Source organism: Schistocerca americana, chromosome 7 (assembly GCF_021461395.2).
Source record: "Schistocerca americana isolate TAMUIC-IGC-003095 chromosome 7, iqSchAmer2.1, whole genome shotgun sequence".
NCBI lineage: Eukaryota > Metazoa > Arthropoda > Insecta > Orthoptera > Acrididae > Schistocerca > Schistocerca americana.
In genome coordinates this window covers 475727084-475741699 of record NC_060125.1, presented here as the reverse complement: position 1 = coordinate 475741699, position 14616 = coordinate 475727084, and the positions used below count along the sequence as shown (strand labels likewise).

At 38.2% G+C, this 14616-nt stretch overlaps 1 protein-coding gene across 3 annotated transcripts in view; it reads right to left on the bottom strand.

The window, feature by feature from the left end:
* The window catches only part of LOC124623201 (vascular endothelial growth factor receptor 3), a 512828-nt gene that overhangs the window by 304382 nt on the left and 193830 nt on the right, over nt 1-14616 (bottom strand). The gene's annotated exons all lie outside the window — the stretch shown is intronic.

The following is a 14616-nucleotide window of genomic DNA, read 5'->3' as shown; positions in this document are numbered from 1 at the left end:
AAACGTCCAAAAATTGACATATATTGGAAATGTTATGGGGATGTTCATCGCTTAACAATGAATAAAATGTAATTTCTTTTAGTAGTTGTTCAACTGCTTGCTTGTAGAAACTACCATCGTCAGACATCGATCGAGAATAACATCGAACACTGCAGGCCCAAAGAATAAAGCGGAGGATTTGAACTTACGTATATTTTGATCGTAGAGATATTAGTATATACCTCCACGGTTGTGATGATATTTTTGCTGTTCTAAAAGCAAACAGACAGGCGAACCATTGATGCTGATGTTTAGTAAAAAATAGGTACAATTATCTTTGGACATAACTCGTCAGATTTTACGAGAATTACACAATGAAATAGCGCCGGTTGGTATTTTTTGCGACCTATGTAAGCCCCTTAACTGTCTGGTTTCGCTGATAAATTGAAGTGTTATGGGATTGATGGTATAGCCAACCAATGGATAATGTCGTACCTAACGAAAAGAATGCAGAGAACTGTACTTAGTAGTTCAACCAATATAGCCCAGTGACATAATTCTCTTTTTGCAGTGAACACATCGTGTGTAGTGGGGCAATCACTCTGTTGTAGAAATAATTCAAAAGCCAAGATCGCTTAAACACTGTTTACTGGATAACCGGTTTCAACACACTAAAGGTGCCATCATCGGATCTGAATGTAGATTAACATTATCCAAACGGTTTGTAAATGTTAATCTACATTCAGATCCGATGATGGCACTTTTAGTGTGTCGAAACCGGTTATCCAGTAAACAGTGTTTAAGCGATCTTGGCTTTTGAATTATTTCTACATAATTCCCACTGGGAGAAACACGTACGGGGTTTCCTAAGATTCGATCTTAGGTCCACTATTGTTCCTCATATATGTAAACGATCTTCCGTCTGACATATAAGAAGCAGAATTCGTTTTTTTGACGCTAGTAATTTAATCAATCCAAGTGTGTAAACAGAAACAGAAGGAATGGCAAACAAAGTTCTTAAAAGCGTCATTGACTGGTTTTCTACCAGTGGTCTCACCCTCAATTTTAAAATGACATTAAGTTCAGCACTCTAGGGGTACTAGACCAGTGGCAAGTGTAACTCATGATGCGGAAATAATAAATAGGGTGAAAACTTCAAAATTCTTAGGTATCCACACTGATGAGAATTTAAACTGGAAAAAGCTAGTTTTACAAGTCCTAAAACAACTTAGTTCAGCTGTATTTGTACTTCGAATCATTGCAAATTTTGGAAAGAGAGAAATGAGTTGAGATATTTTGCACAGTTTCAATCAATAATGTCATATGGAATGATGTTCTGTGGCAAGAAAGAAAGTTTTCATTGTGCAAAAAGATGTTGCAGGAGTAATCATAGTGTAGACTCTGGGTAAGGAGTTGGTCATTCTGATTACTGCTTCATAGTATACTTACTCCATCATGAACTTTGTTGTAAATAATCCTCTATGATTCAAAAGGAATAATGCTATACATAATTACAATACCAGAAAGAAACATGACTCATTACTCTACATAAAGGTTGTCTTTAGCACAAAAAGGATGCACAATGCAGCAACAAAAATTTTTGATCACTTATCCAGTGACATAAAATGTCTGCTAGGCAGCAAAGTAAAACTTGAGAACAAACTGAAATAGTTTCTCCTTGACAACTCCTTCTATTCAGTAGAAGAATTTCCATTAGTTTAAAGTGTAAAAGGTGGTGCATAGTAATTTCTAACTTACACCTGTATAACTTTTTATTTCTGTAAAATAAATAAATAAAAGTAAAAACAACAACATCTTAGAACTGTTCAAATTGTAATCATTTGTGCAAGTTAATTTGCAATGTGAATGTAAAATGACCCGATCCACATCATGATGATATGTTGTGCAAAATGATCCATGGAACATGTATCTAACTAACTGGTAAACTGATGTGTATGATACCAGTACTTCAAGTGGTGCACAGACACAACCATGTTTCTGTTTGCTATATGTTATACTTGTGCATGCAGGTTTACTAAATTGTGGATGTCATTACTGTCTGCCCTTCCAAGGAATATGGAACACTTGACACTACAAATTATTATATTTTCAGCATTACTGTTTCGCATAATCCATAGGAAAGATCTACAAAAAGTTTAGTGAGTGTCTCTTGCAGCCAGTCATGTGAAGAGTGTAATGGATGACAAAGTTAATTTCAAATGCAAACTCAAATCACATCTGGTTAATAACTTCTTGTACTTCATAGAAGAAGTTACATACATCTATTTTTAAAATGTGTTTTTGGGGGTGGAGATATTGCACACAGAGTTGACTTCAAATCACCTTTTGTAAAAATGAATATAAGCAATAAGTAATGCAGAAGACAATCCTATAAATGATCAACATGTTGACATGCTTTTCACTGAGCTATTGTATTACATTTGTGAATAAAAAATGACAGGCCTCTCATACAACAAACTGAAATAATAACTGATTCAGTTTTCAAAATGAACAGCTTTGTTCAAGTAACAATAATTTTTGATGTATTGATAATCCAAAATGTTGGGTATATCAATATTTTACCTCTGATAAATTGTCAGTACTAATATCCCTCATTTGATTTATAAAAAATCAGTATGTTGATACTTTAGAAAATTTTGCCAGATATAATTGAGAGTTGTCAGGAAAAGATAATAATGTGTTTCTCATTTAAAGCCATAACTTGCTAACATTTATTGTTATTGTTTACTTTAGACTACTGAAGCGCTTGAGTGATATTAGCTGTGGGTATTTTGCATTATGCCTGAAGAGCATGATCTAGTAGTTTAAAATACAATCTTCTTGCCCACTATTCACATACATAAGAAAAAAATTACCAGAGCTGTTCATAAATAATGGACAGATGTAAATACAAAAATTGAAATAATGGTCTGCTCTTGTCATGCTTGTGTCCAGAATCAGGCAGCTATTTCACAGCATTTTCCCCATGACCAGAACCTGAGCACCCTTGGGAGAGGGTGAACGTTGATTAGGCCAGAACCTCCGAAGGTGGATTGTGGCTGTTGGTGGTGGATGCTCTCTCCAACTTCTCCTTTTGTAGCCAAGATGTCCTCAACAACTACCCTTGCAATGACTTGGGCCTTCAAAAACACATTTACAATAGAGGGATCAAACCACACAATTGTTTCAGACAATGGACTTCAGTTTGTGGCATCTGAGTTTAAAAAATCAGCCTTGGATGTTGTCCATACCACTTAACCACTGTTCCTTCCGACCCAGCATTAAACTCAGAAGTGGTATGGCTCATTAGTAGAACTGCTACACAGGTGCTGAATCTGCAATCCAGAGTGGCCACAGGCCACAGTCAACGCTGTATTACTATGCAGTATTTGTATTTATTTATTTATCCTGTGGATCACATATTGTACAAAGTACACATGATATAGGACAAGTCATTTTTCTTAACAAATATCATTTTAAAAAATGTACACAAAATTGTTCATTGATGAATATAGTAACTTCACATACAGAGAATACAAACAATTTACATGGGGAACTAAGAAACATGTAGGCAATGTAGTGCTACTTTAAATTTATGCAAATAATCACTGAGATTACAGAATGGTGAAAATGTCAACTGGAAACACAACAGAAGGACAATGTCATTTAAAAACTACATGAAACATGAAATTTACATTGAGATTTCACAGACAATTAAGTTTTAATACCAATAGAATGTGTACTTGTACATTCAAAAAGCGAGTTGAAAGGTTTTGGGAAGTGAAACTGAAACATAGTTGTGTATAGTAGAAATAAGGTTATTATTTTGCCTACAGAATGTTTTGCTTTAATCACAGTATTTTACAAAGGAACTTTATAATTTTTCATTTCCAGGAATTCTTGTACTGAATAGAAACAGTGCTTTGTCAGAAATTCCTTTAGTTTGTTTTTAAATATTGGATCTGGAGCAGTTTTTATTTGTTCTGGAATTTTATTGTGTAATACGACACCCAGATGAGTTATATATTTTTGGTACGATGATGTCCTTGAAAAAATTTAATGGATATTAGATTGCCCTCTGGTATAATGAGCGTGTATATCATTGTTTTGGATTAATTTGCCTGTTCTTGAGAGGTATTCCCTGGTGAATAGGATTGTTTCTTGAATGAATAGAGATGGGATGCTTAGAACATTAAGTTTTATAAATTGACATTTACAGGATTCCAGCTTTTTGAGGCCACAGATTATCCTCAGTGCTCTTTTTTGTAGTTTAAATATATTTGTGCTGTGAGTTGAATTTCCCCAAAAGATGATTCCATAGCGGAGCAACGAGTGGAACTGCGCATGGTATGCTTGCATTAGTGTGGATTTACTTGTAGTAGATTTTAGTATTCGTAGTCCATAGCACAATGATGAGAGTTTCTTTGATAAGTTGTTTATATGTGTGTCCCATTTTAAATTTTGTTGGACCCATAGACCCAAAAATTTTGTTGCATTTACATTTTCAATTTTATCATTATTTAACTTTACTTGGATAGTTTTTTGACTGGATGTGGGAATTAGATGGAAGTTGATACATACAGTTTTCCCACTATTAACAATTAGGCAATTTTTGTTAAACCACTCAGAAAGTTTTTTCATAGAGTTATCTGATATTGTCTGAAGGGATTCAGGGCGAGATCCAGTCAACACTATGTTTGTATCATCAGCAAATAGGATAGTTTTTAGTGGGCTCATACGTTCAACAAGATCATCTATGTAAATGAGGAAAAGTAATGGCCCTAGAACAGAACCCTGGGGAACATCATATCTTATTGTTCTTTCGTCCGAGAGGAAAACTGTGTTATTTATTTTATTCTGTACATTAATATCGTATTGAAGTGATACCTTCTGTCTGCGGTTTTGTAGGTAAGAGCATAGCCAGTTGTGAGCCACACCTCTTATTCCTCTTCTTTCCAATTTAGCAAGCAGTATTTTATGATCTAGTACGTCAAAGGCTTTAGAGAGATCTAAGAAGATATCTGCAGCTATATTATGTTGGTCAATTGATTTCAGTATGTGGTCCAACAGTTCAAAAATTGCTGTCTGGGTGGATAAAGATTTACTAAAACCATGTTGTTGAATGCTGATTGGTGCGTGGTTTTTTTATGAAATTTATAAGCCTGTCATAAAAAAGTTTTTCCAGGATTTTTGAAAAGATGCTTAATATGGATAATGGTCTATAATTGGATACTGAATCAGGGGAACCTTTCTTTAGTAATGGTGAGACTTTAGCTATTTTAAGAGCATCTGGAAAAATGCCAGTTTTTAATGATTGGTTGTATATGGTTGATAATGGCTTTACTATATTGGGAGCACACACTTTTAATATGAGGTCAGGTACTTAGTCTTCCACATTTGGGTTCACCCCTTTGGTTGTACCTTGGGGTGGACCCCAGGCAGGGTTACAGGCTATAGGGGTGCCAATTATTTAAAGTGATGAGGCCAGAAAAAGTTTGTTTACCAATGTAACCATTTGTGGCTGTGACAACAGGTCACCACCACACCCTCTAACAGTGCCATATCCGATTATCTCACACATGCCCGAGACAAAAAATCGCCCTTGCTTCGATTTATACAGTGGCACAATCTCCACCTTCACACTAGTCCAGTTTCATAACAAGCCACAGGAGGCAAGCCTGCGGAGACTGAGCCACATCACAGACTGCACTATGACCTATATCTCTCAACGTGCCTGCTGAACTCGTGGAGGTGGGCCACAGGGCTGACTGCCCAGAAAATCTTGCTGTTCTTAAACAAGGTATTTGTCACCATCCCTGTATCTCTTGATGGCAGAGCCATTGGCTGGATTATCAGCATCTCCAGCACTTATTTGGCACAGGGAAAAGTGCCGTCCATGGCATTTCTGTCCCTAAGTACTGGTTAAAAAGAGGAGAAATATTGTATCCTCATCTGGCAGCCATGAAGATACAGAGATGCTTGACCTACTGCTGCCGGCCAGGGTGGCTGAGCGGTTCTAGGCGCTCATTAGTGGGACCCGTATTCTGTTAATTACGGACTTGAATTTGAACACTGCTTTGCAGAACTTTCATGCAGCATGTATAGTGAACAATGTTTGTATCTTTTGAGATAAACATGTGTGTGTGTTTATTTTAATCATTCTTGTCATGCTTTTAATTTACATGTCTTTTATATGAGAGATGCCATTCTACATTTTAAAGACTCATTATTCTCTCCAAACTGTCATGGTTACCACACTTCAGGTACCTGAAAGCCAGGATCCAGAAGACACTGGACATCTTAAAGTGCCTTATCCACAGATCCACTGGTTTTCATGTAATCACAGCTAGATTATGGAGTATGGATCAGTAAATCCATGTTATCTGAAGATCATTGATGCGATCCAGCATGAGGGGATTAGGCTGATGATAGGTGCTTATTGGACCAGCCCCATGCCCAGTCTCTTGCTGAGGCTGGGGAACTGCCACTTACCATCCAGTGGAAGTGCCTCATGGTGCATCAGACATGTAAGTTCCTCACTGCTCCAAATCCACTAGCATACCACACTCTTGCTCGTCCATCTCCAGAATGCATTTTTTCCAACTGTCCATGAGCAATAAAGCCGTTTGGGATCTAAGTGCAGCATTTGCTAAAGTCACTTGGGGTGCAAAATAAGTACAGCCCCAATTCCAAGGTTTTAGCTGCCTACCACCCTGATTACTGCATAGGCCCATAGTAATTTTAGATTTGAAGTGTAGGAGGGGCTGACACCCGGCATACATTGTTAATACATTATTTTATGACATTTTAACTGAGCACCACAACTCTGTAGTTGTATTTACGGATGTTATATAAGTAAGAGACAACAATCACCATATTACGTAGTACTGGTTAGATGAGTGCGTAATTAGAATCACAATTAACAATTATGAATTTTTGACAGTTTGAATACAGGAATTGTTACTGTAAAGTGGGGTTACTATTCTTACAGATGCAGAATTCTGTTAGCAATACACTTTTTGATAAAAAGTTAGAGAAATACATTTCATAAACAATTAGTACAGAATAAAGTGAATTCACATTTTAATTACACAGTGAATCTTTTACGTAAGTTTCACAGATTAATTCAGTCAAATGTTTCACAAAACTGTGTAAATATCTTAAAGTTAATTTAAAGTTGTTACAGTGCTTTCTAGAACTTTCCAAAATCAATTTTTTGTACAAAGAATAATAATTTTAATATCTGATGGTATATATTTAGAATATTACAATTGCAAACTGGTAAAACATCAAAACTATGAACCTCAAAAAGTTTCTGTGAACTATATATCAGGATTTATATTAAATATAAGGATCGAATAGCGTACTAGTCTGTACCATTACAATACCATTAACTGTACTGCTAGGTGATCTGTGCAGACCTATTACCGTATGGGAAACAGGAATACAGATAACTGTATACACAACAAACTGTCCCCATAAATGATATCAACATAATAGAAGGAAACATTCCACGTGGGAAAAATTATATATAAAATCAAAGATGAGGTGACTTACCGAACGAAAGCGCTGGCAGGTCGATAGACACACAAACAAACACAAACATAGTATGTTTCGTTCGGTAAGTCACCTCATCTTTGATTTTATACATAATTTGTCCCCATAAATGCTTATACATACATATATTTCAGCACAAAGAAAGATAGATGTGTACCACTGTACAAGGTACAAAGGCTGACTGGAATATTAACATGGCAGCTTGTCAGAGCTGTTAGAGTTCAAAGACCATGCTTTACGTGGTCAATGTGACCTATCAATGCCACACAGCCCCCCCCCCCCCCCCCCCCCCCGCGCAGTATGGAGTACGGCCTGTGAGGCCTGAGGGGAGGTCATGTGGGTGTTGGCGTTGGAGTGAGTAGGGCGACGAGGTGACAGGCACACGACTGGAAGCTCCATCTCAGTGAGGGCGGCGTGCAAAGGCGTGGTGGCGGGCTGCAGGCCCACATTGTAAACAGACAGCCAGCGGGGATGGATGACGCGTCGGCCGGCCTGGGAGTAGAGGTGTGGGGAGGGGTGAGGCATGCGTGCATGCCTGCCCCTAATGCAGATTGAGCCATCCGAGGAGATGAACGCACAAACTCCTGATGGATTGCACTCTCGGGGGAGGGACAGGCCATGCACTATCTTGACATCTAGTTCCTCATTGAGTGTCGAGTCTACAGTGTCTGTAAAGAGCACAAGCACAGGGTCATCGAAAGCAACACATCGTCATCATGGTTAGATGGTATATTGCAGCACAAGTTGAAAGTCAGGGAGCAAGTCTCTCCAGAAGATGAAATATGATCAAAACCTGCACATGGAGTTGATGACGACATGCTTGAGAAACCCGCAAACTGTGGTGACAAATCATCGGAAGGAGAAGACCCTACCATGGGATGAGCTAACACATTATCGGGCTCAGCAATGTAAAATTCGTCTGGATGGTCCGACTGGGATGGCAGAGGGGTGTCGGAGTCCATGAAAGCAGGCTTGAGCCTGTGTAGCGAAACGGTCTGCGGGCTATCTTTAACCATAATGTTGAACGTTGTCTTGCCCCTCCGGAGTACTTAAAAGGGGCCGAGATATGAGGGCTGCAGGGGTTCTGAATCATCCCTGAGCATAATGTGGGAGCATGTGTTGAGTGCGGTTGGCATGTAAGTGTCTGGCAGGGTATGACTGACAGGCGGGTGTAGCCGTGCGTGTCTAAAGTGGGTGCGCATTCTACTAATAAAGTCTGGGGAAGTGGGGAAATCCTCAGGTGCTTATGGCAAGATAAGTTCCTCAGGTAGAACCGGGTTCTTGCTGAAAACGAATTCAGAGATGGTTCCCTGTGAGTCAGGTTTATAGGTCGAACGGAGACCGAGTAACACTCAAAGAAGTGCCGGCCCTGAGTGCTGTTTTAAGGGTGTGATGCCATCGTTCCACTAAACCGTTGCTTTGTGGGTGGTAGGCTGTTGTATGAATTTTTTTAATACCGCAAAGCTTCCATAGAATCGTGAAAAGTGCAGACTCTAACTGTTGACCCTGGTCAGTGGTGATGGTGGACGGGCAACCGAACCTAGCGATCCACGATGAGATGAATCCCTTGGCCATGGTTTCTGCTGTGAGTTTGGGTAAAGGAACAGCTTCCACCCAATGAGACATGCAGTTGATTGTGGAGAGAATATATCTGTGGCCCTCTGATGGTGGCAGAGGCCCAATAAGGTTGATAGGTACATGATGAAAACATCCTTGCCGAATGTCAGACTTGCCAAAGGTGGGGGGGGGGGGGTCAGGAATGCCAGGGTGGGCAAGGTTATGCAAGGCGTTAAAGGCTTGTCGGCCCAACATGGGAGGGAGCAACAGCCACAGAGTGCCAGTAGGAGAGTCGCACTACACTTCGTCCAAAATGCTGGGGAACTTGGTAACTTTGGTAAACACAAGCAATGTCTGGGGATCCATGAGGAGAGCTTGAGATTCCTCGTCAGAGGCCTGGAGAGCGGCGAGGTCGGATAAATCGATGATGCATGAGACAGTATTGATCCACGAAAAGAAATCAGCGGGGATGTTTTCCGTGGCTTTGATGTAGCGTACATCCGTAGTAAATTGAGAGACCAGGTCGAAGTGGCAGAAACGCCGAGGGGGTGGGTTCTCGGGAAGGTTGCAGAAGGCATCCGCCAGTGGTTTGTGGTCAGTAAGGATGAAGAGAGAATGGCCCTCGATGTCAGGGTGAAAGTGTTTGACGGCTTCATAGACCGCCAGAAGTTCTATATGAAGGGGTGAAACCGTGTCGCCTTTGTGTTGCTGTAATACTGCCCCGACCGCGATTTCACTGGCATCCGTAGTGATGAACAACTTTGCAGACGGATCAGGATGAGTGAGAACGACGGCATGAGCCAACACTGTCTTTAGAGTCCTGAAGGCCTCTAGCATAGGTTCAACTGTTCCCATAAATGTTTATACATATATGTATTTCAGCACAAAGAAAGATTCACGTGTACACTTTACAAGGTACAAAGGCTGACTGGAACATTAACATGGCAGCTTGTCAGAGCAGTTAGAGTTCAAAGACCATGCTTTACGTGGTCGATGTGACCTATCAATGCCACAACAATCAGGAGCACTTTATTTGCAACTAGCTTTATTGTTGATATTTTAGGTGTAATTTCAACACTAAGTTCTGTGATGAAATTGAGTTTTGTGAACTGAAGATTGTCTTCAAAATTACAATGCAGTTTTCCAACTTCCCTGTTCTGTTTGGTTGAAATTATTGCCAGAGCATAACTGTTTATTTTAACATTTTTTTAAGGTTTGAGACTGAACATGTCCTGTGAGAATGACAACATGTGCATTCTCCTCAGCTTGTGTGAGCTGTAATAATATGCACTTGTTGCTGAGATAATGAATATTTTGATGTAGTGTTTAGAGAACTCTTTATTTTCTCTTAGACTGCTTTTAGGCCTAACCATTTTTGTTACAAAATACTTGTCATTACCATCATACCTTATTCATTTTCCCTATTATTTAGAATTGTACCCATTCCAGCATAGATATGAATAAAAATTTTGCATTCTAGCTAATTTAAATGTAAACTACCATTACCCAAGCCACTCATTGCTTAAGAATTTATTCAGATTTATGGACATGGTTCCTACACTATTACCAGAAAATCATGTACTGAGAGCAATGAATCACTGGATTCATTGATCCAATATTATAGTTTTATCAAGAACCAGTGATTACTATGCTAGAATATGCAGAGAGGTCATAGAAATTCCAAACCATAAAAACAACTTTAATAAATGAGAAGAGTGACTAAAATTAGACAAGTTATGGAGCTTAGTACTACATAAAGCAAACAGTGCCAACTATTCCTCACTACAGGCACCATAACAGATGCTGGTGCCAATCTGTACTCTTAGAGTATGTGTGAGGTAGGGACGCTCAACGACATGCCATAATCTTAGAACACAGTCAGATGACATCACAACCCAATGGGATCGGTACTCAGGATATAGAAAACTTAATTCCCATATATGTCGTAGCTCATATATATTTACACTTGACATTGCATCCATACAGAATGAAGTATAACAAAGAACTGACTAAAGTAAAGTAAGATGGAGGCTCGACTGAGCATTTAGAGTTCACAGACATTAAGTTTCGTGGTCGATACGAACTATCAATGTTATAAACAGTTTGGCCTGCTGGGCTTGATTGAGTTTTAAACTTCAATGTGGATTTTTTAACCTCTTATGATGTCTCCAGTTTTATGAGAAGAAATATTAGGCGAAGGATCATGCTTCAGACCAGCATTTCTTAAACTGTATTCCACAGAAACCTGGGGTTGCTTGGAGATCACTGAAGGGTTTCATGAAATTTATTTGCCTTTCTTCATTACGTCCAAGAAAATAACTTTGAAGAACAATAAAAATTTATGCTTCTGCAAAATTAAAAATATAGAGTAACAGCTATCCCTCTCTTCTGCTTAAAACTTCGAACAGACAGTGAGTACGTTTGTACTTATCAGAGACCAAAACAGCAAACTCAGCAATGAGGAAATGACTGCACAAGGTGCGATTGTAGCAGTCCACTCAAAATGCAAATTTCTCCTGTCTCACAGTGCATACATATCCACAGTGGTCGATATCATTTTGTTATCTATCGTCAGAAAACTTTTATATAAAAGGGAATGCTTGTTCGTATTAATGATTTTGTACTAATAATTGTGTGAGTTTTGTGTTTTACTGTTAACAATTATCAACATAAGTCATTATTTAAATCTTATTCTGCCTTAAAAGATAGCTACCACTGTATTTTTGTCATGAAATAATTTTCGACATTTTGTTGCAGGATGGAGTGAAGGCTTCAAAAGGCATTCTAAGTCAATCTGCTGTAGAACTTCCCTCTTTTGCTTTGTGCTTATTAACAAGCAGGTGGTAGACTTTGGTTTGTTGGTAGAATACTGGGAAAGTGCAATCAGTCTACAAAGGAGATTGTTTACAAAGCACTCGTGCAACTGGTTCTAGAATATTGCTCAAGTGTGTGCAACCCATACCAAATAAGACTAAGAAGGGGTATTGAAAGTATACAGAGAAGGTTAGCATGTTTGGTCCCTGGTTTGTTTGATCCATGGGAGAATGTCACAGAAATACTGAAGAAACTGAACTGACATACTCTTGAAGATTGGCATAAACTATCATGAGAAAGTCTATTAACAAAGTTTCAAGAACCAGCTTTAAATGATGGTTCTAGGAATATACCAGAATCCCCCTTTGTAGGCATTGTGAGGATAAGATTAGAATAATTATTGCATTCACAGAGGCATTCAAACAATCTTTCTTCCTGCACACCATATGTGAATAGAACAGGAAGAAACCCTAATAACTGGTACAATCAGATGTACCCTCTGCCATGCACCTCATGGTGGTTTGCAGAGTACAGATGCACATATAGCTATAGCTGTTTTTCCACAGTTAGTTACTGTAGTAATGAAACTGATACCAAAGTCATTGCCTGAAAAGATATTAAGGCAACTAGTGCTTCTGCAAGAAATCAAACCAGAGTAGTTGCTAACAAGCATGGGAAATATGGTGCAAGTTATATATTTTTAGGATTCCTGAACAATAATTTTAATCCTCAGGTTGTCATATGGAGAAAAGTTTTGCTAAATAGCTTCATGGTCCAAATTAAAACATGTTGTAATTTGGAATGTTGAATCCTTCATTCAAATGCATGAGAAATTCTTAAAATTAAAAATGGATATGGTTCAAACCTTAAAAACAGTGACTTAAAAAGTAAACAAGGCATCTTTCCAAGTCAGCAATCAGATAACTCAGTCTGGTGAAGCCTATTCAATTATAAAAAATCTTATTTAACCTTCCACTATGAAGATGGTAAAATCTATGTTAGGGGAAAAGAAATAGCTAAGATCTCACTTTCAAATGACAGGGAAACTCAGTGCAAAAGAGATTTTAGAACCCATTGTAATATCTCTTTATTTTCCATCTTCAGCATGTTATGAATCAGATCAGTAATTTTAAAACAACTAAAGCTGTTGCATATCTGTGAGAAAAGATTAATAATAATAGTAATAATTAAAAATCTATTCAGTGTCTTCTGTACATTATTAATCCATATTAAGAATTTTATTTCCAGACTCCTATCCCTCATTTATAATATTCCTCTTCCCAGAGCTGAGAAAGGAAGGCTACAATGTAATAAAAGACAAAGAATGTAAAAAATTTAAGGAACAGGATTAAAAGAACTGCCTATAATAATATGCAAAACAAGGAAAGACAGGAGGAGTATAATAAAGAGGTGAAGTGAGTGAAAGGACCTACAAATATTTGCTAGATTAATGTTAATTAATTGCAAATTAATTTCAGTCATTTGAAATATATGTATTGGTGTCTCATAATTAGGTTGTGCTGAAAATTGCAGAGTGAATTAAAGCAAAGTTAAATAACAAATTGCACTTTTTGTTAAAATCAAAAAGTGACACCATAACCACAATAAGAAAACCAAAGATATATTTTTGTAATGTCACAGAACGTGGTCATGCACAGAACAAACATAAATACTGGTGCGAACACATTAAAAATGTTGAAAATAAGGTCATCAACAACATGCAATACAACACGCTCACTCTTGTCAACACTTCTTCTCTTGTTTTATATTATTTTGTTTCTGCCTGATGTGAATTTGTCCCTAGTTAAAGATTTAATAAATAAATAAGAACAAACTTACATCTCATTATTTTCAAAATGTTCAAGAGTATAATGGTATTTAATGTCTATGTGTTTGGTACATTTGTGATGTTCTGTGTTTTTAATCAAGCAAATAGCACTTTGATTGTGGACAGAGCGGGGCTGGTTTTTCGAACTGAAAACCAAGTTCATTGAAACAACCACACAACTGAACAACTTCAGTAGCAGCATCTTATGCTCCTAAGTATAAGGCCCCTGTTGTTGACACAGTTGCACATTTCTTCCTATGTGAGCACCATGCAACAGGCCCAGCTACTAACAACGGCCCATAGCCTGTTATAGATCGACATGTGTCAGTCAATAGCAAAATCAGCATGGTCTACATCAGTCTATTAGAATCAGCTTTGTACCTTATGACCAGGTCCTTTATACCTGGCAGATACTTCATAATCCTTTTATCAGCATGTCAATGATCAAGACCTGGATAATGTAGAAACCTAATCATCATAGTCACAGTAAATATAGTGTCTGACTCTGAGGCAGTTTCTGGAAAAATTAAGCTGCTGACTGCCAGTTGATAGACCTTGCTGCCCATCTCCTTTACCTTGTGGTGGTTTTCAGGAGATTATCCACTGTGCATCATGGTTTCAGCATAAAAAGGGCTGGAGTTTTGCTTTGAAACATCTGTGTTGAACTTCTGTGTGCATGACTGCTGAGCCTTGCTGCTCTATGTAGATTTCTTTTGCAGAATGGTTGTGTTCAATTTCCAGTCCAGAGAAGTATTTTCCATTGCCAGTAGTAATTTCCCATTGTTGCCAAAATCTCTTCCAATATTTTTGGAGGCTTACAGATGCGCAAGTCATCATCCACATAAAGTGCCAGGTAGACGTCAGTGTCATCTGTTAAAACA